We start from the raw sequence: 27,467 nt of genomic DNA, 5'->3' as shown, positions 1-27,467 counted from the left end.
TATGTAACCTGAAGCGTATGTAACCTGAGGTACCACTATATAAAGCTCATTGTAAGGTTGTACAGTAGTCCCGAAAATTATTGCATTTATTTTAAACATTGCCTTTAAAAATTATTAATTATGGCATAGGTTCATCTATCACTTTGACTGAAAATGCTTTTCCTGGATTTAATCCCATATCACATCCTGCTATTCTGTTGTAATTTTATGGGATCTACACCACCCATTAACCACATACCCCTTTTCAATAACAGTTGCAGATATTCTGTCTGACTGAGTTCCTCTAGTTGCTATTTCATTTATCCTGTGGTGTGCATAATTGACTAATAATGCCTGTAATCTGCCTCTGTGATTAACTCATTTGAAGCGATAAAATATTCCAGATCACATTATGCTAAAAGGAAAGAGAAGCACTTTTTTATCTGTGTGCTGATTTCTTGATTTCAGAGGTAGCCAAGTGCATCTTTCTGTATTAAACCAAAAATATTCCAGAATTAAAAATAAAAGAGCCCTCAAAACAATACAGCTTAATTATCAAAAAAAGAGAAAAGTACCGTACCTAGATTAGCTAGGTTCCTTCAAGTTGGTGCAGTTGTTGTTTTTATAGAGGAAGCGAAAATCAGGTAATCATGTCACATAATGAGGACTGGGGTACAAAGATGATAGGGCAGCTTTGCCTTATATTTCTTCCAGCATTTTGTATTTTTAATTTTAGAAATATTTAGTAACATCTAAGCACTCATAAAAACCTTTGACAAGAGAAAGGTGGAAACCCTCAAATGGGAGTTTAATGTCCACTGTAGATCCTATGATTATGAAGTAATATAATAGTTGCAGATATAATTAGCAGGACATATTTTCTACATGTTTGTACATTACAGAGAGCTAGTATTTATATAATTAGAAGCACATGGAAGATTTGAACAGAGTCTAGTATCAACCATATCCTGTTCATGTCTTCAGTTTACACTAAACTGAAAGCAGCCTTAGTGGGGGGGAAACATTTTCCAAAGGGTTCAGATAGGCCATTAACAGAAAAGCTGATAGAAAGCAAGTATTTATATGTTTATGAAATGGTAAATAATTTATACATACATTCATTATAACGTGAGATAATTCTATGGTAACTTGGCAACTGGGGGTGGTACCCAATGTGTTCATTCTGTAAGTGCAAAGTTTTCAATTTCCTCAAAGGAACTTCCCTTCCCCTCTCCTTGCCATGCACAACTTGCATCCTCTCAAAATCTAATCCAAAGTGTTAGAGGAACCCACAGAACAGGTTTAGGGTGTGTGGGGGGGGGGAGAGGAGAGGGGCAGAAAGTTCCATTGTGCAACACACATCCTTGTGCTGGCGGAACAAATGGATTGGGCTGTGATTTCGTATAATGGGTTTGTCTTTATGCCTATGCTTGTTGTTAACTATATTACATAACTACCTGGTCATAATTACCTGGTTACAGCAGTGACCAGAGGAGGAATGACCTTGGGGCGGGACGCAAAGAGAAGAAATGCCATGGTACACCTGCAACAGCAAAACGGGATGCCTTCCTCTGCCCTACCTGAGGAAAAAAACCATGACTCTCCCATATAAGTTTCAACAGCCCCAGGAAGGGTTGTAACTCTCCACCAGTTTGACTTAAGCCCCAATGGCACACTTTTCTGTTGTCTTCCAAGGCAGATGAATACTAACAGCAACAACATAACTATCTCTTGAATAAATTTAATAAATCAGCATTAACCCATCTTTTAATACTAATGGAAAAAATAGAGGGAGGGGAACTCATAATGCTGTTGTTGAACAGCATCTATTGGTGTGTTCAGACCCAGAGACCTCCCCCCTAAATAAAAACACATTTGACTCAAATTTTAGTTTGGTTTTTGACAGAATTTAAGCCACAACTTTATTGAATACAGAAAGTAAGTGGTTGCATAGGCTCTGGTTCGACTAGCTCCCTGCACCCTTGCATGTAGCACTGACCCAGAGCTCTATCATAGATCAGCCAAGGGTGAACACCTGAGGTAGATAGAAAGCCCAGGTACAGCCTATGTCCACTCCCCAGATGCTCCCCTGGACTCAGGCACAGGCACAACCCCCCCTGGATTCCTTTAACGGAATACCCTTCACATAGGGATGGCGAGACTGTTCCCCCATCCCTATCACTTGAACCAGTGCCTATCCATAACTTTACAAGTTGTGACAATTTGCTACATGGCAGGCAAAACCCAAAAGGCAAAAGCCAATCAGCTAAGTGGGGAAAATTCCTGCTGTGCCCCTGCTCCAATGACAGACGACACATGACAGCATAGCAAGGCCAATCACAAAATGCCCTAAATATTGGGAGAGGTGAGCTGCACAAGCCAAAAGAGGAAGCTCTGGGTCATATGCATAGGTATTTATAGGTCCCTCGATCCATTGAGACAGCACCCCATTGGCCAGATTAAACCCAGCAACGAGGGACCTACCAGTCGGGTGTTGTGGCTGTCCAATATACCCACCCACAAAAAGAAAGTCAGTCTCCACGTCTCATCGCAACACGTGCCCTCTTTTAGGGAGGACACTCTTTTTAGATGGCCCATTGACATTAGGTGGAAGGCCTGTTGGGTTGCAGTCTAACCGGCATAAGCTTGATGTGGAGACCCACTGGCATTGTTTAAAATGGCCACTTTAAGTATAAAATGAGATTTTATAGCCTGTTTTGGCTGTTCAGTCTGATGGAATGTTTTTTCTTTCCTAGATGACATTGCTGAGTGAAGGGCAAGCTGAGAAAATGCTTGTTTAATTTGCAGTGAGGCAGCTTGCTGATGGAAAGACTAGTAGAAGCAGTTCAGTGTCATGTACTCATAACTTGTTAAGTCTGATATCTTCAATAGTTATGTTCTGAACAAGCCAAGAATTTATGCTACAGTCTGTAAATTGTTCACAGGCTAATTACGATTGGCATGAAACTTTTAGGGTGAGATTCAAAGTTCTACCCAGGCCATTAACTGTATGACACCATTGTGATGGAAACACAACATTATGACAGAAGAATTACGGCCCTAATTGGCACTGCATTTACGGAGCTTAATATTGACTCTTCATGAATTCATTGTTCCTGTACCAGTTATGTGACAAGCCTTATGATGAATAGATTTGTTATTCAGAATTGTCAGATACAACTTGGTTTAATTTAATGGCTGTTTAACATGCTAGCTTAAGTGAAGCACAAAAGGGTTAGTTCAACAATATCCTCTGGAAAAACAAAGCAGAGTCTGAAAATGTCTTGGAAAGAGGAAAGAGCCTGATAAATATTCATACTTCTGTGCGTTTACTGATAAGGAAAGCATGCACATTGTATTTTCACCCAGATGCATCTTATGCATTGGCAACAAATATTGCCTGTTAAAATTTTAGCAGTTATTGTCCTACAATAAATATATTTATACAGCAAAGTATTAATTCCTTTGTATGATTCTTAGGTCCTCTTAGGAGGTGGCACAGAGAAGTAAGCTCTTTAGCAAATGTTTCTTTTGCATGGTAGGAGAAGTAAATACTTAAATAAATTCTCTAAATTGCTCAACTTGCCAATGTCAATGAGAAATTGTGTGTGCACATTTGAGGCTTTAGGTCCATCTGTGGCTCTTATTTAATCACATGCTCAACACTCAGGAATCCCATATTCTCTTAAAAGAAAGGTTGACTTCATACCCAGAAATGCCCAGGTATGATTGACAAAAAGCATTTTACTTGCCAGCTTTTATTTATCTTGGCGTCATGCAGTTTCATCTCTGTTAAAAAGTGTGGAAGACATACTAATGTGATACTGTGATACTTGCTCTTTCCATAAATGCCTTCCTCTTCTCTTTTGTGGCTTGCTTGGGTGCTTAGGAAGTCAGTGAGCAGACCGGGGAAGAATAGATACCATAGGTGCAGGTTGTGCAGTGCTGCGGGCAAGCCCGCCTGACATGAGTTTTGCTGTTGGTTACCGGGATGGTACAGGGATGAGGCAATGAGGTGGAGAAGTCAAGGCTGCACAGTGTTCTAGTATATGCTAGAACACAGGCCCAACCACACTGTTGGCCTGCACCAGTAAGTGACAGTGACACTAGTATCTGTAATGAGAGAGCTGCTTCACAGCACCACCCCATCCCCTACCCCTGGCTACTCTTGGGCAGGCAGGGAATCAAATCTGACTCAAAAACAGCCTTCTAATTGTCGGAAATGTCCCTAAATACCCCAAAAGCTAAACTAGTGCTTTAGCAGGGACAGATAATAAATAACAGGGATTATCCCTGATAAATAGGGAATTGGAGCATGTGTTGGGAACTCTGCCCACATCTAGAAAATGCAGAGCATTTCATACTTTTGCAGTGGTTGGTGTTTCACATCAATCAACATGCATTATGTCTTCAAAATAAATATTCATTATAATGAGTCATAGCTGAATTTTAGTATGCAGTTCTATAATTCAGAATGGCTAGACAGGGTTTCACATTTACTCTGTGCTTGCTTCTGTCACCGTTTCTGCAACATTTGGATGCTCAGAGGCAGACTTGCATTTCTCCTCATACTTTTATTTTTATATTTTGCCTAAGCAATGATTACAAGTCTAGCAAAACATCTGCTGAGGGGGAAAATGTTATTGGGATTGAGGCTAATGAAGAAGAAATAACCTGGAGGTGATAAATAATATGAAAGGTGAGAGATTTCAAAACCACAACATTACTGAATAGCCCTGCATCCATGTTTCAGATAAAATAACACCCACCAGTGCTATCTGCTCTTCTGATTTTAGTTTTGGATTGCCTCTTTCATTTTCCATGTCTATTTAAGTTCTCATATAATCTATTTTAGACATGTTCCATAATCTGCATTTGATGTAACCAGGCATGAAAACTGTGTAAGTCCAATGTTTAAATGCAAACTTCAGGACTATTTTACATTTAACAATGTTTCTTTAAATCTTTTGTGGAACAAAAATGGTAGATATGTTTGTTTTGCTTCATTCCTCCCTTACCTCTCCAAGGGGTATCTAGATTATAAGCAAAATTACAAGGTTGACCTATATATAGTTGGTGCACACTTCTTCAGATACACTGAAACAGAAGTCACCAGACCCTGAAATTCTTTTGTAATAATTACCCTGTGTCCGAGTGTCATCGTATGTGTTTTCCACTTTCTACTACAGACTACTGACTGCTGCTAGAGGATATCATACAACATAGAGTAAGTGAGCATCCATGGTACAATAGAAAGGAGGGAATTTGACCCAATGGCACCATTTTGGGTGACTGACATCTCCATGGTGCGCATAACCTGTAATTATGTCTCAAAATATCACATTTTAATCACTTCATAAAGCCATACTGAATGAGTTTGAAACACTGGCCCTTTATTCAACTTTTCTTATGTCTAATTATACTTGGGTTTGCTATTACAGAACCACCAGAAAGTGTTATAAAACTGTTAAAATCAGAATATACTTTAAAAAAAATTATACAATTGTTTGTTAACCTGTTAAATAAGGAAACAGAACTATTTACTTGTTATGTAGGTATTTAATTAGTTAATTACTATGCTACTTTGAAATATGGTTTATATCCTAGAGGGTGGACTTTGTCAATGAAATTCCATCCCCCTTTGCACACTCTCACATACTCTTAATTTCCAGACGGTAACTGGTGTAAACTGAATCGTGAGAGACAAATAAAGATCTATGCCGGGCTGTATTCACTGGAGAGGACAGATAAATCTTTACCCTCAGCCTCTTGACATCATCTCAATTCTATATAAACAAATTTTCAATTTCAGAAATTTCCCCTGGGAAACTTTTGGCAAATTCATTCTCTTGGCTTCATAGGGGGTCAAAAACACCAAGATCTTGTGCTTAATGAATGATGATTTAGATACCTGTTCTTTCAGAGAAAGTTGCATTTACAAATGTAAACTTACTATTTGAAACAAAATTCCTTTCTGAAGCATTCCTGAAGATACATTAATAAAAGTCTCTTTTTTAGGGATTTCCAAAAAAGGAGAATAAGTTTTCAAAACAGGTTTTTAAATATATATGTTTGATAATGCTTCCATAATGATAAGAGGTGATTAATAAATCCCAAGGACATTTTATAGACCAAATGATAATAACCAGTAGCAGTTTTATGAAACCTTTTAGAAAACAGCAGTTGAATATCCTGGAGGAGATATTATTATTGTAAGACATACGGATAACATTTAAAAATCCAACTAATACAAGACCAATAAAAATAAATGTTTTGAGAGAACATTAGTGTTGCCATTCCACTTGTGTGTGATAGGAGCGTGCATTGACTGGATGAGAATGAACACATTAACACCCAATCAAAACAAAATGGAAATGATGATGCTGGAACGATCAGTGGACGTGTTGGAAGAAGAAGGTCTGCACTGAGAGGAGTTGCATTTTCCCTGAAAGTTCTCATAGCCTGGGGATTCTTCTGATCCTAGATATAATCTGGGATTCTCAAGTGATAGCTGTGGCCAGGGATACACCTTTTGTTGGAGCTGAGCTTAAAATGCCCGACCCAAATAGTGACCCATTTGCTAGCTGTAGACAGCGTTTTCACTATTTCTAATGGAGATGAGAGAAGTTCACCATATTTTGGGGGGGGGGGGGGCGAGGGCTTAACCTCTTACTTTCTTTTTTTTAAGTGTAGCCAAACAGCTCGTTCCTGTTCCCCAAAAACATTTCTATTTGGTTCAGTTTCATCTAATTATTTCCATAATGGCAAACAACAGTAGCACAAATCTGAAGTACTTTGCCAGCTTTTGTTAACCTGGTACTTTTCATATATTTTGGACAGTTAGAGTCCCTGACCATTAGCCATGCTGTCTGCTTGTGATGAGAGTCCAAAATGTCTGGAGGGCACCAGATTGGTGAAGACAGTGCTTCCCAAAGTAGGAATTATATAAATATTTATTTTATTTATTTTATTAAGTGTTATACTATCTGGAGTTGGATAATACACTCTGTAGTATTGAAAAGTCTAGCTATTTATTTATTTATTTATTTATTGCATTTATATCCTACTTTTTTCTCCAAATGGCTCAATGTGCCATATGTCAGGGTCTCCCCTTCCTAATTTAATCCCCACAAAACCCTGTAAAGCAGGTTATGCTGAGAGGCAATGACTGACCCAAGGTCACCCAGTGGACTTTATGGCTCAGTGGAGATTTGAACCCTGGTCTCTCAGGTCCTAGTCCAACACTCTGACTACTACACCACACTGGTTCTCTATTGAGGATAGATTTGTTATTTGTTTTTTAAGGATTATAAATAGGTCTATAGCATACATCTTTTTGGCCATGAGAAAAAGACTGGTTTGGTTGCATTATTCCAACACGCACAGAAAATAATAAATCATTTACTCATGCCAATAAGTTTCATTCCAACTACATATTGGCTGGGGATCTGAAAAATGAAGTCTTATAACTGCCTATGACTTTTCTCTGTATAAATTAGGAGCTGGCTTGTAACCATGTATCAGAAGGTTTATATTATTTTGAAGCCTAGTTCATATATCATAAGCCTATATTTTGAACCTTGCCATATTTGTATCATACTCATATTCCTGTCAGCAGCACACCCTGCAAATGTAAAAATTATAAGGGTTTTGTGATTAAGGTTTTCTAAAATGCATTCTTTTTCAAATTACTTTAATTTCAGTGTCTGGCTCTTTAAAATAATGGATCCATAATTTTAATAGACAACACAGCCTTTAGACCTCCCACATATCAAAAGCTTATAATTCATGCTGTTGGCCAGAAAGACAATCAGATTATGCATCTAAAAGAGTTTGTACAGAAATCTAGTGAAATAAGGTGTACCAGAGGGATTTTTTAATTGACAAATAGTACTTCCCTTATTTCACCTGGGTAAAGAGCTTTACTTATTCAGCTGGAATTAGCACCACACATAAACCACAAGAGAATGTTTTGGCAAGCAATGAGGCTTGTCGTCTGATTTCCAGTAAAGATTTGAGATGAAACAGTGTGTGATCACTTAATCTTGTTAAATGTAGCACAAAACACTAAGTGTATTAGAGCGTGTATTTAAATGATAACAAACCCTGCTGTTAAAGCTAATAGGAAACAGCTCTTTCCCCAATTCACCTGCCATTCTCTGAAAGAGTTCCTTCCTTCCTGTATTTGAGCTATTCACTTTTTGCAGTTGACTAACATTGGGCTTTAAGATATGTCCTTTAATTGTTTGGCTTCTTTTTTCATTATTAGGTAACAACACCCCCCTTTTTTTAATCATAAAAATTGAGAGTATTGCTGTGCATTAAAATAATGCTTGATTGTATCATGGAGGGACTATCTATATTGGTATATTGATTTAAATCTCAGAGGGCTATATTTTATACAATACTGGAGACAAATGTCATAATTTGCAAAGCAGGTAATTTTACTGGGTCGGGTGAGGAAAAGAGCACCATTGTAAAACTGATAAGTCAAATGTGCAGTTAGGACTCTTTTTTATGTAATTAACAAATATAAAAATTAATTGGAATTTGCATTTATTTTTTGACAAAATTTTGAAATGAAAGGAGCCCTTCAGTTCATTTGTTCCTATTAAATTTATAAATGCTAGAGTTTTAGTTCTTCATTAGCTATGAAATGCATGTCATGCCATCACCTGGAACTCACTTTTAAAGACATTTTTAGCTTGCTTTTTCACCTAGCAGCCAGAATATCTGATATGGGAAGCAGGTGGAAGAGTAGGGACAGGACAATTGTCCAGTAGTCAGCTCAAATACATTTTAGAGAAGTGTTTCATGTTCTGTTAGGGATTCTTTCTGTACAGAACCTTCGAATTACAACGGCAGGGAAAGAATTTGTGAAAATCTATAAAACAGGGATACAAATGCTTGTTTTTTGGTAGGCCACCCTTTGACCCTCCTGTGAATGTCTAAACTTCCTGGAGAAAGAAAGTAGTTTTATAAGGGAAAAAACCAATTATTTGATTTTTCAACTTTTTTGTTTTTCCACTTTTTTGTATTATATCACATTTCTTTTTCCATTTCATACTTAAATACATTTAAAACAATTTGATGGATTATGCCTTAGATTCGCAAGCTAATGCAACAGGTCAACCTTACAGTGAAATGTTTTGTACCTTTCATGTTAGGCAAGTAATTAGTTGCACTTTAGTTCATTACTTCATAGGTGATAAATTACTTCATGGAAAAGAGCTTTAATATATTTGGCACCTCCAATTAATTTATTAAAATTTTGACTCTAGCAGATATTTGGGAAGAGCTTTCTTTGTTTCAAGGGTAGTTAAAGTACAAATGGAGACATGAAATATGTGTCAAATACAGAGACTGCCGCAATATTTTCAATTAATATGTAAGGTACTTAAACCCTGTAAGTGTCTCAAGTCTCTAGTTTTAGTAAAAACCTATTGGCTTTACTGACCGGGACTGCTTTAGATAAGTGATTTGTTCTGAAAAAGCAGAAAAATCATATAACTTGCCTAAAGTTCTGCAGGATGTTTCTAACAGAATAGTGAACGAAGCTGATACATACTTCCCAGGGTTTGTTTTTGTTACATAATTCAGATAAACGTAAAACATCATTGAGCAATCTCTTTCCGTGAAACTGGACATCATATGAATGACCTGTTGAAGAAAACGTGAAAACTACACATCTGTATGTGTTTTTGTTTTGGTAATAAACTAAAAATACTACAAAAAATACAATTGATGAGATACATACTTAGTGCTACATAGGATACACACACTGAAATAAATGGGGCCTAATTGACTTTAACAGAACTACTACTTAAGCATCACTAAATCTGGATCCAACCTAATGGTTCTTCTCATTGATTTGTAAATCTGGATCCGATCCAATGGTTCTTCTCATTGATTTGTATATTGCAGTAAATCACTGGTGGCAGGGGAGTAGAAAAGTTGATCAGCGAGGTTCAGTAATAGCTCATGTTTTGGGGAAAACTTCCTTATTTCAAGGGCCTAGTTCCCACATGGACAAACTTCTAAGAGCCACATTCTAGTGGTGGGCAGGGACAGATGCAAAAGTGGCTGGAGCAACCTATGTGACTCCTTTGCACAGTTGACTGCATTCCAGCCACACAATGCCCTCTACATTCTATACACATATCTGTCTCCATCCTTAATCCAAGCAAGTGAGGGGCGTTGGCCCTATCAGTACCACACATTTAAAGCAGTATCATACCACTTTATCATACTAGTCATAGCTTCTCCCAAAGTATCCTGAGAACTGTAGTTTGTTAAGGGTGCTGAGAGTTTTTAGGGATGCTGAGACCCCTGTTCACCTCACAGAACTACAGTTCCTAGAGTTCCCTGGGAAGATCGATTGACTGTTAAACTACGCTAATAATTGTAGCTCTGTGAGGGTATATGGATGATCTGACAACTCTGTACTTGTAACAACCAGGATTATTTTGGGGAAGCCATGGTTGTTTAAAGTGGGATGATACTGCTATAAACAGGGTTTTTTGTTTTGTGTGTGTGTGTGTGACATTACTTACCAATACAGAGTATTGGCACCTTTTTATTTTTAGCTGCCAATGGCAGTCGTTTTGTACTCTTACTCAACATCACTTTTATCAGTATATGTGTACCAGCTCCTCATTTTTAAATTCTTTTTAACCAAAGAAAGCACTTATGCTAAATATTGTTACTCCAATTACAACTTTAAAATCAAGGAATATATATGTGTTACATTTTCAATACATATCTTATATGGCAACAGTAGACTGCATAGTACTAGTTTTGGGCAAAATTAGACACTTTGTCTTCATTAGTGCTCTCAGCCCCCTTCACGTTTTGGTTGCATCGTAGCATTACCTTTGGAGCTGAAAAGCAATTAATTTTACGTGCTTAGCATTGCATATGATTAATTAATTGGTTCAATTAGTCTAGTTGTACTACTATAGAGACTTTACTAATGACTAATTTTTTTTCTTGCTGCCCTTTGCTATCCTTTGAACCCAGAGGGCCTTTGGAAAATGATTTAGCTGGAAAGGCAGTCTAAGGAGGATAGTTTTAAATCCAACTTCCCTCAAGTAGGAGTTGCTCAACCTTGAACTTTGGAATTTGTGACCCATTATCTATCAATTTATTTGCCAAATTTATATGCCACCAGATAACATAGTTATCTCTGACTTCTGGAATGGCAGTTTTTATTATTAAACAGGGTGCTTCTAGAACTCGTGGTTTATAAGAAATGCTTGAAAGTACAGTCGTACCTTGTTTTGCGACCGGGATTCGTTCTGGGGCCCCAGCCACTAGCTGAAAAGGACGCAGGGCAAAGTGCTGCCTATGCGCACGAGTGAAGCGTGATTTAGCACTTCCATGCATGCGCGAGCAGCAAACCTGGAAGTAACCAGTTCCGGTACTTCTGGGTTTGCCACAGACGTTCGCTGGAATGGACGCTAGACAAGTCGGATGTTCACGGAGGTATTACTGTATCTGATATGCTCAGTCAGGATCTGAATACTTTAAATGGTCAGTGATCACAGACATTTTTCATCATTGTGGATACACCCACATCCCAAAAAGTACTATAAGAAAAATGGCAAAGTAGCTTTTGCTTCATGAAATTGCTTTTGACAATTTTAGCATTGCATCTACTTAGATTTTTAAAATTTTGTTGTTGTTTAGTCGTTTAGAGCCTTAAGGTTTGCTCTTCCTGAGAAGAGTCCAGTTTCTCCTGAATAGTCTAATGTACAACTGGAAATGGTATTTAATAGGTGAACACTTGAAGGAGCTGACAACAACGTACAATTCAACCAGTTATATAGTTGGTTGGCATGTGTATGCCTCGGGAGACAATGGAAAAGTGCACCTTTAGGAATGAATTCAAACCATTGGAGAGTTACAGCGCTTCTGTAGCTGCAGAAATCATTACGGGAGAGACGTATTTTGTTGTAGCTGGGACAGATGAAGGGCCTGATTGTGCTGATGCAGATATATGAACTATCTTGTAAATGGGATAGATATGGCATCACTTGCCATAATCTCCATGGCAGCAATCTTGCTTCATTGGAGTCAACAGCAAACTTCTTGTTGATTTTAATAAAGGACAATTTGAGGCCGAAGGAGGGAAGGGGAAGAAATTCAATACACTAATGAAAAATAGTTCCATTTTTTAGAAAGAGGTATTATTGCTTTAAATGGGTGGGGTGGTGAAGTATATAGTCAGATTAAAGTTTGGGTTACTTGGAGTTAATCTGTGATTTTAAGAAACATTTGAAAAATACAATGTGATCACATTTAATATCAGTTACATTAGAAGCTGGAGAACTGGACTCTCAACTGTGCCTTATGCCTTGATATTAGGATAAAAATCCCATTTGAGTACACTTGTTTTCAAAAGTACAGAGGGAATGCAGCTAGGGACCACTTCTAAAACTGAGAAAGGGTTTAAGTCTTCATTGTCCTTCTGCTCAGATTATCACCAAGGGTACTTTTATGTGGTCCCATCAGAGAAAAGCAACTCATTCTACATAGTCTACTGAACAGTCACCAGAAGGTAAACAACACTCAATTGTTACTAATTTGGCATCATTCAGACTGTCTGCCTGCTGGTGAAAAACACTGTAGTTTCCTACTAATTCCCTAAGCCATCACATGGCACACTAAACTTCTGTACAGCAATTAGCTACCAAGTCAGGGTTGGTTGGTTAGTTGGTTGGTTTTGGGACTCTACTGTGCTTTGGCCAATGAGATTATTGACATGCTTTAGCCAATTATACACCAAATTTAAGTGGATTAAAAAGTGACAAGATCCTTGGTGTCTACTTCATGCAGAAATGCTGAGCCACCCCAAAACTACCTCTAATGATTGAATGAGATTGCTTTACAAAGAAAGTGATTCTTGTATTTTCTATTGTCTTACATGTCAGCTCTTCTTTACTGGGTTTTTTGTTGTTGTTTATTGAATTTTACACTGAGTTATCAATACTACAAAATTACAATAAAAGACAAGAGAGGTGGTCGCTGACTTTCTCTTTATAAAAGGGCCCTCGTACCTATGGGACCGCCTCTCCTGGTATGCCCCATGGAGGACCGTACTGTCCGCAAATAATAACATCTTAGAGGTATCGAGCCTCAAGGAGATTAGACTGGCATCAACCAGGACCAAGGCCTTTTCGGCCGTGGTCCCGGCCTGGTGGAACGCTCTGTCACAAGAGACCAGGGCCCTGCGGGATTTGACATTTTTTTCACGGGGCCCGCAAGACGGAGCTGTTCCGTCAGGCCTTTGGTCGAGGTTCATTCTGACTCCTCCTCCCCTTTCATAAGAACTTGCATGAAAGTGCCTTCCCAATTTTTCTCACAGGCTCATATAAGTTCAGCACAAACAGTTGGGCCTGGTGAGCATTTATGTTCCCCAACCCTAATCTGTGGGTTGCCATCTGATTGGATTTTATTCTGATCCTGACCTGATTTTAGGATGTATTTTAATTGATTGCCTGATTTTATGTTAATGTGTTATACATTTGATGTTAGCCTCTCTGAGCCCAGTTTTGGCCGGGGAGGGCAGCGTATAAATAAAAATTATTCTTATTCTTATTATTAAAACAAGCATGGGCCACATGAAAATAGGAAAGGCCTTGCCTCCTAGTGAGACATAGTGACTGCAAAATTATCCAGATGACATTGGCTGCTGTTTTGTTCCATGTACAGTCCAGAATACCTTTGCATAGGAATAGGGTAATGTATGAAGGCAATATAGGGCCAAATTTCCTCTGATGTTTACTTTGTAGATTGCCTTTTAGTGTAAGCACTTTTTCTTCTTCTCAAAAACAGCATGGGTCTAAAACATTAGGTACCCTAGTATAGGGTTGGAGAACTTTAATCGTTTGCTCCTTGCTATGGGCCAATTGCATTTCAGACACTACCTGCCTACAATTTGCAAGGGCAGTGGCGTAGCGTGGGTTATCAGCACCCGGGGCAAGGCAAGTAATTTGCGCCCCCTAACCCATGGATTTGCGCCCCCTAACCCGTGGATTTGCGCCCCCTAACCCATGGATTTCCCTAACTCCCAGATGTTGCGCCCGGTGCGGCCGGCCCCCCCTGCACCCCCCACGCTATGCCACTGTGCAAGGGGCAGGGAAGTAGTTGCTCCCTTTCAAACTGCCAATGCAAATTATTTTTAGGGGCAAGCTTGCACTCAAAGACAGGTTGTGAAGTAGAACTCACACGAGGTTACACTGTGCTTACGGTTTAGAGAAAAAGATTAGATTAGATTAGATTAGATTAGATAAATTTATTGTCATTGTCCGTATATACACAGTATACACAACAACGAAAATCAAACACCCAAGACCGGATTCACATACACATTTGCACGTATCTCCAACACTCTCATCCTATTCAGACATAATCTATTAAAACATACATAATCCAGAATATAACACAACCTATTAGAAGCATAGCATAACCTAAAACCTATCTCATTCCTTACTACTCACTGCTTGCTATTTCTTACAACTGGCCCTGAGATCATTGTTTAGTGCAATCAGAGCTCTTGGATAGAAACTATTCAGAAGGCGTGTGGTTCGTGTTTTCATTGTCCTATATCTTCTGCCCGAAGGCAACAGTTCAAAGAGGTTGTGAGCAGGATGGGTGGGATCTCTCAGGATATTGTGTGCCTTCTTCAAGCTGCGAGACGTGAAGATCTCATCCAGGGTTGGTAGTTGGAGCCCAATAACATTCTGGGCATTTTTAATTATTCTCTGTAAGGCTTTTTTATCCATTCCAGAGCTGCTCCCATACCACGATAATATACTATAGGTTAAGACACTCTCAATGGTACTATGATAATAGGACAGAAGTAGGTGCTGAGATAGATTCAATCCTCTGAGCATTCTCAGGAAATACAACCTCCCCTGTACCTTCCTCACAACCATATTAATATTTGCAGTCCATGAGAGGTCCTCAGAGATGTAAGTGCCCAGGTATTTAAAACTACCAACCCTCTCCACCTCCTCGCCATTTATGTGCAATGGTAAAAATACACTTTTCTTTCGCCTAAAATCAATTATGAGTTCTTTGGTTTTTTTGGTGTTAAGCATAAGATTATTTTCTTTACACCATTGAATTAACCCCATTAACCACATAGAAACATCACAGGCACCAACCAATGTGCTCTCTTCTTCTGGTCAGCGTTTTAGTAGGGTGGGTTCAGTTGGATCTGCCCTTTTATTCATGTTATTGGTGAGCATTTTAAGTTTTTTGGTCTTTTTATACTTGTTTTCAATGTTTGTTTCTGTCACTTTTAGTCACTTTTGTGGGGGGAGACAGAAACTAATAATATGAATAACAGCAACAACAAATTACAACAACAACAAAGGATGAAAGAAGTTACATTTTCCTGCAGGCACTGGTGGAGGAAACGGGGTGTGGTGGGTGCAGCCCGCCCCAGGTGTCATCTGGAGGGGGACATCGCTGCCCCGCCCCCCTGGGATGCTCACTGCGGGCGTCCCCCTGGGATGTTCGCCCCACCTCCACGGGATGCTTGCCCTGCCCCCGCGGGCCGTTAGCTCTGCCCACTGGTGGAGGAAGGTGGGTGCAGGGGGGCACTGCTCCAGGTGTCATTCCTGAGCGGGGGTGACATTTGGTGCTCCGCCCATCCATGACTCGGACTCGTGCTGTTTTGCTGATTCCTTCCTCTCCCCTTCCCGCTTGCCTGCCTCCTTTCTGTCCTCTCCCCTGCCTGCCTGCCTCCTCCAGCCGAGAGTGCAGCACAGCAGCTCCCCCCTTCCCCTGATGGCTGGCGGTAGACGCGAGAGTCACGGGCAGGCGGTGAGCGGTTGCCCCATGCTCCTGGCTGGAGGAGGCAGGCAGGCAGGGGAGAGGACGGGAAGGAGGCAGGCGAGTGGGAAGGGGAGAGGCAGGAAGCAGGATTGGTGCCCCTGGGGCATGCGACTGCCCTGGGCAGTGTGGGCATATGCTCATATGCTCCGCTACTGGCCCCACCCCCGGGTGTACAGTATGTGCGCTGCGCCACTCCGGGTGCCAGCTAGCTCTGCCTCTGCCTGCAGGTGGCTATTTCAGACTGTAAAAAGCTTCCACTTGGTCAATCTGAGCCAAATATATCCTGTGCTGTGGGATAGGAGTAGTATAACTGTTGGAATGTGGTAAGCATTCAATGCAATTTATCCATAATTGTGCAAAAAAAAGCTCGTAGTAAGATGGGAAGCTGCCTTAGATTGATCCATCTACTGTGCCATTGTCTACACATTTTCAATGACTGCTAGTGGCCAATAGGGCAGGGGTGGGGATCCAGAGCCCTCCAGATGTTGTTGGTTTCCAACTCCCATAAGTCCCAGAGAGCATTATCAATGGGCTGGGATAATGGGTGTTGTAGTCCAGCGCCATTGGGGTGGGGGAGCTGTAGGTTTCCTGCCCCTAACCTAAGGTTTCAGTCAGGGGCCTTCTAAAGCCTACATAGAAATTCTAGGGATGCAAGCAGTAACCATTTGTATGCAAAACATGTGTTCTATTACTAAGCTGCGGCCCATATATTGCTGGGGTGTAGTACACAATACGTGTCTGTAGCTTTTTAATTTTGAAAAATTGTTTTATTGCTTTTCATGTAAGGTAATTCATTTATTGTATGTTAAGTGAATGGTGTGGACCATGGTTGTGCATTTTTTATAGGCTTCAATTTATATAGACCTATATACCTAGAAATGGGTACCAGGTGGCGCTGTGGGTTAAAGCCTCAGCGCCTAGGGCTTGCCGATCGAAAGGTCGGCGGTTCGAATCCCTGCGGCGGGGTGCGCTCCCGCTGCTCGGTCCCAGCGCCTGCCAACCTAGCAGTTCGAAAGCACCTCCGGGTGCAAGTAGATAAATAGGGACCGCTTACCAGCGGGAAGGTAAACGGCGTTTCCGTGTGCGGCTCTGACTCGCCAGAGCAGCGTTGTCATGCTGGCCACGTGACCCGGAAGTGTCTCTGGACAGCGCTGGCCCCTGGCCTCTTAAGTGAGATGGGCGCACAACCCCAGAGTCTGTCAAGACTGGCCCATACGGGCAGGGGTACCTTTACCTTTACCTATATACCTAGAAATATACACAGATGTTTCTGCTATAATGGCATATTATGTATCTTATCAAAATCATCTAGGGTGCAGCGAGTTATTGAAACCATTAAAATTTGAATAAGCAATGTAAATGCACTAAGAAATGCTATTCCTTCTTGGTCAGTGACTGACTAATCCAAACTTACAATTTCCGGTATAAAATTTAATAACCCAGAGACTGACCAAAAAGCATATGTCATATATGGAAGCTTTTAATAGCTAAGCAACAGCCTTTAACCTATTCAGGACTCCTTATCTTTCTTTCCATGCCCTGAGTCAAAGCTCAGATTTGTGTAACATATTTTTCAAAGGTTGTTTTTACTGCCCTTCTATAGTGTTCACCCCCCAAAAATTAACATCAATTTTGATACATGTCTGGTGCAATTTTAGCAATTTTATGTAGTCATGTTAAAACATTGTTCAGTGTTTAAGAGTCGCAATATTTCTTACTAGCGTTCCCCAAAATGATCTAAGTTACTAGAAATGTGAAAACAGAATTATGCAGTTTTATCATTCTTTGCAGTAAATGATATCACTGGCTTTTCATATTTCCACTTTCAAAGGATGAGAGGTTTCAAGTCTTATGAACAGGGCAAGTTTTTCTTTTTCCACCCATTAAGTCAGAAGGTCGCAAAGATTAAAAGCTAGCCAGACTGAATGAGAATGCTAATAAAAGTCAGATACAGCTTTTAACCTTTTCTAAATGCAGCTGCCTAATCTTTACTAATTTCTCTTTCAAATTAATATTATAGAAGAACAGAAAATATCAAAAAGTAGTTGGGAAATATAAGGATAAAAACTTCAAAAATTATTAATGTAATAATTACAAAATCTAATATAAATCTAATCATTACAACCCTCCTCAAATATAAGCATAGAGCAACACAGTGAAAAATGTATCTAAGATTACTTGTAAAACTACTTTAGTTGGTTTACCAACCAGGTCCTTTCCTGGACAGATGTAGTAGAGCATTGGTAACTGTATGTCTGGATTATTGTTATGACCTTTGTCTGGGACTTACTTGATACTGGTCCAGAAGCTGCAGCTGGTGCAGAAAGTGAGGCAGCTGACCATACATTCATTATACCTGTGCTGAAGGAACTACACTGACTGCCTATTAGCATGATCAAGGTCTTGCTGTTAATGTGCACTGATGCTGCCACTCCATTGACTGTGGTTGTTGTGAAGTCAGGTAACCTGGCAGAATGCAAATCTGCATTCCACAGTCCAAATGTATTGGGAAGGTGGACTGCAGCCTTAGAAATGCATATTTTGAGTAGGAAAACATTCAAATATATATATAGTGGTACCTCGGTTTAAGAACTTAATTAGTTCTGGAGGTCTGTTCTTAACCTGAAACTGTTCTTAACCTGAGGTACCACTTTAGCTAACCGGGCCTCCTGCTGCCACCATGCCACTGCCGCGCGATTTCTGTTCTCATCCTGAGGTAAAGTTCTCAACCCGAGGTACTGCTTCCTTGTTAGCGGAGTCTGTAACCTGAAGTGTTTGTAACCCGAGGTACCACTGTATGGAAATGTGATTTTGTTCCCTGCAGATCCTTTTTTATAACTTAAAGATCTGCAGATCCATGTGGGAAAAGGGTAGAACAGGTTTATGGATCTAAAAAACATAAAACAAAACAAAAGGCAAATAATAATTTTTTCAGGTTCAATCTGAAGGTTGTATAATTCCGCCTGCGGTGGAATTAAACTGACAGCTTTGCTTTCGTCATATTAAAATGCCCCCTCTTGACATTTCAAGGTTGTTCCTAAATTCCTAATATTCATGGACTTTAAAAATTGTTCCCTCCAGTTGTCTCTTCTCTCCCTCCCCCAATCACCTGAACTGGCAGCCACAGCATGATCTCTTAAGTGTCGTATGGCTGTAGGTGCAGGAGGTGTCTCTTGTGGAATTATTTGCCACATTGCAAATAAATGATGAAATCTAATTTTGAGATTATGGGCTGATCGGAAATGCCCACCATTCACAGCAAAAGAATTATTATAGAATCCTTCTAATTCTATAGCCAAATTTCCTTAAAAACAACACCATATTCTTTTACTAGATAGATGTGGTAGGCATTCAGGACGTGGGAATTTGGTCTGCGGCCTTTTAGCAGGCATTTCTAGGTCATTCTAGAATCCTACCATTGCATCCAAAAGAAGAAATCTGCTAGATTAGATCAACAGTCCATCTAATTCAGCATCCTGTTTTCACAGTGGCCAACTAGACGCCTCTGCGAAGTCCAGAAGCACAACAGCAACTGGTTTTCAAAGACGCACTGACTCTGATACTGGAGGCTAGTAGCCATTGATAGTCATCATTAATTTGGATAAACTCATTTTAAAGCCGTCTAAGTTATCGCTATATCTTGTGGTAGTGAATTCCATAGTTTAAATTGGCCACTGTGTGATTAAGTAGTTCCTTTCATCTGTCCTGAATCATGAATGTTCAGCGTCATTGGATGGCTTCAAGTTCTAGTATTATGACGGACAAACCAAAGACTACTTTACGCACTTTCTTTACACCTTGTACAATTCTATCAGTTTTATTACACCTCTGTCATGCCTCCCTCCCACCATTTTCTGTAACCCCAACAGTCTAAAATGACTCAACCTTTACTCATAGCTGAGTTGTCCAGCCCTTTGATAATTTTGGTTGCCCTTTTCTGAAGCCTTTTGAGCTCTGTGATATCATTTTTTAAGCCTAGCAACCGGAATTGAACACCATATTCCAAGTGCAGTCATATGCCATAGATTCAGTACTGAGTTAGGATCAGCACACTTGATGGGCCTGCTCAAGCACTACAAGAGCTACAGCCAATGATGGATTGGCTCAATATACCAATTTGTGTGCTGTTGTCAAATTTAAGCATGCCAAAGAGAGCCAGTGCCAATTGAAAGTCCAGAATACCATCTGCTATTTGGGTTCCAGGTTTCAAACACAGATAGTGATATATACATGAACCGGCTTTATTTGGAAACCAATTATACAACCCAAGAGAAATAGGCCACTATAGTCAGGGCCATTATTTTCTTTTTTTATGACATTTTTATTCCACTTCAAGGAATGCTGGATAATTGGAGACAATTTTATTACCACAACAAACCTGTAAAGAATATAAGAAAACTTCTTTTTCAAGTTTCAGAAGTAAACATTTAAGCATTGTACTGTGTTGCATTTTTTATTTTCCCCAACCCCTTGTTCTTAGTGTTTTTTAAGGTCTTGCTTGATCCATTTGATTTTTAAAACTTTATTTGTAAATGTACTTTTAAAAAACCCCACATTAAAATAATTTAAAAACAAGGCATAAAATAAATGTAGATAGCAAAAATAATTCAATTGAAGCTTATACATAAAATAAACAAGAAACAAAATCTATTTCAGAGAAATTGGGAAGGAAGCAAAGAAAAATCAGTGGAAGGCAGAGAACAGAGCATTCCCTCTCAATAGCCTCCAGTGTCTTCTCCTCCCACCTGCCGCTGGAGGAATCCTGTGGACAGCATGAGATTTAGCATGTAGGGGGTGCTGCAACTGATGGCAAAATCAGAAGAATTCATCAGGGCTGCTTTGCACAAGCAAAAGTCTTTTCCACCCACACAAGATACCTTCAGATCCAAGCCAATAAAACCAATGCCATACATGTAACTAAATAATGTGATGGATAGTTGTGGCACTGTATACAGTGTTGCTTTGAGCATTGTTAAGAGAGAAGTGACTCAAGTTTTTAAAATATAAATAAACAAATGTAGCATTTGTTTTCTTCCAGACTTTCCCCCTCTCCATTCCTATACATTACTGTTGGCTTTGCTTTCATTCTTAAGTTCTGGCCAACAACATTCCTTACTACTGTAAGATTTTGTATCAAATATATATCCCATATATTCTGTGTTGCAGTAGTTTTCTGAATATAATTTAGACATGTAACATGCAAGCATTGGGAGGTGTAGAGAATAAAATTGATACATTTATAGTGAATCAATCTTTTTAGTATTGTATTTATTCTGGCAATTTTCAAATGATTATTTAACTAATTCAGTCCTTCTGTGAGATGTGTTTCAGTTTGCTAAAAGATTTTCAACTTATGCTTAGTTTTGATATATCTACCAAACCTTTTTCATTTTGGCTAGAGAAAAAGAACTCTGTGTCCTCTTCATCCTATAACGGAATTAATTTATTCTATTAAAATCATTTCACCTTCTTCTTCACACTTCTTATTAGACAATGGCTTTTATATTCTCTGTTCCTGAGGATAAGTTTCCCTAAAGTTCTGCTTCTGTTTGGACAGATCTTGCACAACAGGGAATGATCAAAACTCAAAGTCATTCCATAAGAAATAGCACAACAAAGTAGAAATGTGCCAAATTGCCCAGAAACAATTTGGATAGCTGGCAAGCCAGGCTGCCTGCTGGTTTGTGAACAGTGTAGGTAATTTGCCACTCAACTCTCTCCTATTTGCTTCAATAAATTGTAGGGTACTTAGTATCCTTCTATCTGTTATCCATCTGTCTGTATTTCTTTGCACTGTCAGTGTCTGACAGTAGGTCTGTCATCTTAACTATGTCTGGGTTTCACACCATTGAATCCAGGAGCCATACAAAATGGGGCATGCTATTTTGGGGTTGTAAGTTACATGGCACACACAGACAACAGTGTGTCTATGTAGTCTAATAATAATTTTTTAAAAAGCTGTAGATGCTAATGAAAATGGCATGGTAAATTTATTGTATCTAAGTGTTCACCTCAGTAACATGGTAAGGATAAATTGTGATAAGCTTTCACAGCAGGAGCACCTCAAGCACTTAAGATACATAACATTCAATAAAGAGCTTGCCATCCAAACAAAGTCCCAGCAGTACTTGAACTGCACTGTTCATTAGGTCTGAATGCCAACTTTCATTTAAGCAGGATTCATGTCTATTTGATCGGGATGATGGTAAAGTGTAAAGGAATGGGAGCTTTTTTTCATTGATTGCAAATTGTAAAATCTGTCTTTTAAAACTAGAGATATGCAGAAATATTGTTATGCAGCTAGTAGCAGCATCTAACATAATTATTATGCACCTGTGTTTGCTATCATCATCATCATCATCATTTTCACTTACATCATCCTTTTATCCACCAGGTGGAATCAAAGCAGTTCACGAGCAGCTTAAAAACATGTCAACAGTATGAACAGAAACAAAATAAAAATAAATTGATAAAAACCGCATAATCAAACAACAAATGTAAGAAAACTGAAAGCTAATCCACATAAGGGAAGATATATCAGACTAAAAACATTAATTGAAATGCCTCCTTAAAACAGCCAAGTTTTAGTCAAATACCTAAAGGTCTAAAATGTCAGGGTGTTATGGATCTTCACTTAGAAGGCAGTTCCATGGGGTAGGTACCACTACCAAAAAGTTTCTGCTCCTAGTAACCATCTTTCTCAACACCAATGGGCAAGGCCTCAAACAGGGAGGAACATTTGGAAGAAGATACCCAACCAGCATGGGGTCCCACTGGCAACCAATGTAGCATGAACCACATATGTGTAGCAGATCAGTCAACAAACTGGCTCTAGCATTTCATACCAGCTAACATTTCTAGACTAAACCACATTACATTGTAGAAAGTACCATAGGTCATAGGAAGCTGCATTTGCCCATCTGCCTCAGGACACATAGTGCTGAGTATGTGAAGCAGGAGACTAAGGATGTGCACATTTTCCCTATTCTATCCCTCTGTTGGCCCCACCCCAAAGCTGCCTTGGGAGCACCTGCACATTTGCAGTGGGACAGCTGTCTCTGTGAGCTGGAACCCAGAACACTCTTAAGAATACTGAGGTTTTAATGATTTGAACAGGTATAAATGGAAGTAGGCAATTTATCAATTAACCCAGTTCTCAGCTTTTATGGCTGTTAAGCCATCCTTTGAATTGGGTCCAGAAATGGACTGGAAGCCAGTGCAGCTGACGAAACAGCTGATACCTACAATTTTCCATTAATAATATTGCGGCCAGTTTTCAAGTAGCTGATGTTTCTGGATCTTTTTCAGAGGCACTCCCGTGTATTGCATGCTTAACCCTCATGTGATACTGCTGCTGTACAGAACACCCAGAAGGGCACTGCTGAGAGACAGAACTCCTCCTGCCTCCCCCACCCATGTCTAATGAATGGAAAACAGTTCAGGCCCCTTATCCACAATTAAATCATATTTATTACTGCTTAGCAGTATATAATATAATAATATAATATAATATAATATAATATAATATAATATAATATAATATAATATAATATAATAATGTACTATCACTGCTATTAGGTCAAAATCTATAAATGTAGCCGACATACGGTAGTGATAAGCTCCAGTAATCACTTGTGGTCACTGATAAATTCTGGAAACTGATAAATTCTGTAACAGTTCAAACTTCTAGACAGCCATCCAGTCCAACCCCATATGCAGTGCATAGCAGTAATCAAGCCTTTAAATTTTTAAGGGGTAAATGTCAGGTAGCAATGGAAGATTTAATTATTGCAGGCATTCACCTAGGTTAAATCGAACAGGCACAAGTCCCCTGAATTTTGGAAATGGCCTACATATGAACAATAATGTAATAGCTTCCCTGAGTTGAAGGGCTAATTGTTCAAGGACGCTTTTGACGTTCATGAACCTCTCTTAAATAAACATTGACATGCCAATTTGAACAGTAATAAAATCTACCTTTCTAGAGTATGCCGCCATAAAAATAAAATGTATATTTTTCAGTAATACTTTAATAGCTAGAACTGAAACTAAAAACAGTAGATTGTTAGATTTTACAAGCATTTTAAATTATATCACGCAGCAATTATTGGCAATGTGGAGCCCATGCCTGCAATTATCTAGTGCTTTAAATTATATGAAATCAATATAGAGATAACTTTATGCCCTATAATGGTATCCATTTAATCTGGATTCTACACATTTCCTGCAGATGACACCACACATTTAATTGTCTTGTAAATGCAGCTATTTAGGAGACATTTAACGGTATTCCCATGATCTGATATTTGAGTATAACCAACTGGCGAAAATATCATTGTTTCAATTGAACGACACTGGTTTAATGCTGTGGGTAAGCAGCCATTTCTCAGTGTTATGTTATTCAGAGGGGAAATTTGTGATATAAAAATAATGGAAACGCAATGGGTTGTATCTAATGGTGTCTGCACATGAGCTGAATGGACTTCTTGTGCAATGGGACTTCCTCTCCCTCTCCCCCAAATCTGCTCTAGATTGTTGGGGGATCCTATAGAGCAGATTTGGGGAACACAGGAGAAGGCTAGAGTGAAGTTCTATTTGGCAACTGCAAGTCCACTTGCACAATGTTGGATTCTAACCTATAACCTTCCATGTCCCCCAATGAATGACACTTGTGGAAATGTTCTTTCAACAAAGAGCAAGTGGACAGTTTATGCATGCAGTGTTTGGGTGTTGCTTTATTTAAGAAATATTGATCAGGCATAAGTTTCATACTTAGGTTTGTACTTAGGTTGGCACAAATAGTGTTTGTGACTGCAGATAAAGGGAAGAAGAGATCAGCAAACTGAAAAAAAGGAGATCAAATTATTACTGGCATGATGCAGACAGGAATGCTAAGATGCATTTTGGGCAGAAAGTGCTTTTTGCTTGCCATACGAAATGAACAGAGCACAGTTTCTTACCCTTTTGGAAATTCTTACAATAATTTTGTATATCTTCAGCTAAAATAAAATAATCAGTTTTTGAAATCAATTTTGCTGCTAACGCATTTTGGTATTCAAATAATATTTCTCATCTCACTGCCATAGCAGATTTCTCCTGTATTGTGAGCAAACTGAGGAATTTGATAGAAAGGGTTGCTCGCCCCTTTCTCGGGTGAGTGGCAGTTGCAGCTCCTCACCCTCAACCACCATCTCCAGCAGCCAGAACCCACGGGTTTGTCGGCCATTTTGGATGATTGAATGGATGTTTGATATATTTTCAAAGAAAGCATTTGGAATAGCCTTTTTTAAAAAATAAAAAACCCAACCACTGTATTTCCTTTTGCACCAATCCTTTATCGCCTATGGGATTATATTTTGTAAAATATTTTTAAAATAAAAATTTGAAAATTAAATTATTGGCCTTACCTTTCCAAATTGTGTCTATTCCAAAGTGCTGTGTGTCCTCTGAGTGTACATTAAATAATGATCTAGCTGGAAGTAACTGCTTTTAAAATAATTTTTCTGCTGTAGCAATCTTTAACTGAGCAGTTAACTCTCCATTTAGTATGGTCAGGAGAGTAAGAAATAATCATCTGCTTTTATCTGAGTGAAACCCCAGAGGAAGATCCCATTGCTGATGGTCTATCAGCATGGGCTAGATGACACTGAATGGCAGAAAATGAGAATGGATCAGTAAAATTTAAATTTTTATGGTCACTCTGAAAATACAGTGATCCTATTTGGGTTATTGCACTCTCCATCTGTTAATTTTATGCTGTTGCAATCTGCATATCTAGATTAAACAGATGGCCATCAATTGCAGTAGGTGTTTGCAGTTTAGGACTGTGATTTTAAATGCTAAATCAGAAGAGGCTAAAGACCAGGGTGATGTAGAAAGTTCAACTTCTTTTGTTGAAACCATTCTCAAACTCAATAGAGGCCTACAGACTGCTACACTCACTTACAGTTCTAACATGAATGTCATGGAGCCTGCATCCCTCTTCTCTTCCTCCCAGAGTTCTAGCTGTATCTCTCCTTAATGATCAAAACATACTAATATCAATAAATGCAAAGCTTAAGGCAGACTCTTTATGCTTTTTAAACAAAGAGGTGTACTACTTTGTAAAATCAGCAGATACAATATTTTCAAAAACTCAGAATTATATGAATTTGGTCACTTTGGAGCTTTATTAAGAATGGTTTATAACTAATTTAATAAAAATAAAATGCAGACAAAGAGCTAGAGAGAGAGAGAGAGAAATCAACTGCTCACATTACTACTAGCAGTAATGGCTAGTACCCAACACTGCCAACCTCTGATGACATTCCTTCTTAACTGAGTGGTAGTTCTGGTGGATCACTGTTATCCCTTGAAATATAGAGGCTGACATATGATCATACCAGAAATGTGTGCTTTGTCCTGGAGGTGAAAGATGATGCCCTAGTTTAGGCATACCATTCTTCCTTCCTTCCCTTCCTTCCTATTCTATCCTTTGAACTCATACATGTACAATAAAAATAAAATAAAAGCAAACACTTAAAATGAGCTTTCCCACTGCAGTGATTTACTTGCAGCAGCCTGCTCCAAAACCAGGACTCTCCCAGGGAGAAGAGAAGAACATGTAATGAGATACAAAGACAAACTTTCTTCTAGCTGAACTCAGAACATCTCTGCCGATAGAGTTTTAGGATTTTCTGAATGACATTGGAACACAACACATGTAATTGGTAGAATAATTATTAAAATAACTGCCTAGCAAAATAAAATAAAATGTGAAGAGGTCATGGATATAATGACACTATTAAAATTATTAGGATTTAATAAGTAGCATTGTTAAGCCAACAGGGAATTGATTAGCTGAACTTTCAGAAATCAGATGAAACAATAATTGCTAAGCAGCATTATGTTAGTCTGATTTGGAAATTACTGAATGGGAGAATATGCTGTTGATGATTATAATAATTATATGTCATTTATAGAGAGCCATCACTGTTCATAGTATTTTACAATGAGACAGGTCTATGATACGTAGGAGGCTAAAGCCTAAAGTTTGACAAGTAGGCCAAAGAAAGTTTGTTTCACTGAGTTACCATACACAGATGATGAAAACAAGAAGAGGAACGAGTCTGAGAAACAGTTGCCAAAGGGACTCACATACACTTTCCAATCTGCCTGAGCTCCTCAGTTTATACAGCAGGCTTCATGTGATACTAAGGCACCTTGAACTCCTTTATTTAATTAGAGAGCTTCTTTATCAATCCTCCAAGAACAGTCTCATGAAATGTTTGCTAGGCCCGTCACTCCATAAGCTACTAGAAGGGTTTCTTATTACTGCTAGAGTACAATTGGCTCAACTTGTTTCTCTCCAAGGATCAACACATGACTTCAAGATTGTTAGAGATCAGGAAACTTGATAATATGTATTCAGATACTCCAAAGCTCTGGGTAAACTGGGCATGGATGCAAAGGAGAAAAGGAGTGGAAAGAGGAAAGTCAACTGGTCAGGAGGACGGTGGAGTGGAAAGTAACAAAAAGTTTCCTCCCTTTTGACCTCATCCCCCTTATACATTTCTGGAGGTCCCCAAGTGTTGACATATTTTATCATTTTAGATGGAAATCTTTCCTTAATAATAGCCTGAAGAGTTAAGTGGAAAGTTTAG

The sequence above is a fragment of the Podarcis cretensis genome, assembly GCF_951804945.1.
Source record: "Podarcis cretensis genome assembly, chromosome: 4".
Lineage (NCBI taxonomy): Eukaryota > Metazoa > Chordata > Lepidosauria > Squamata > Lacertidae > Podarcis > Podarcis cretensis.
This window is presented reverse-complemented; position numbering follows the sequence as displayed.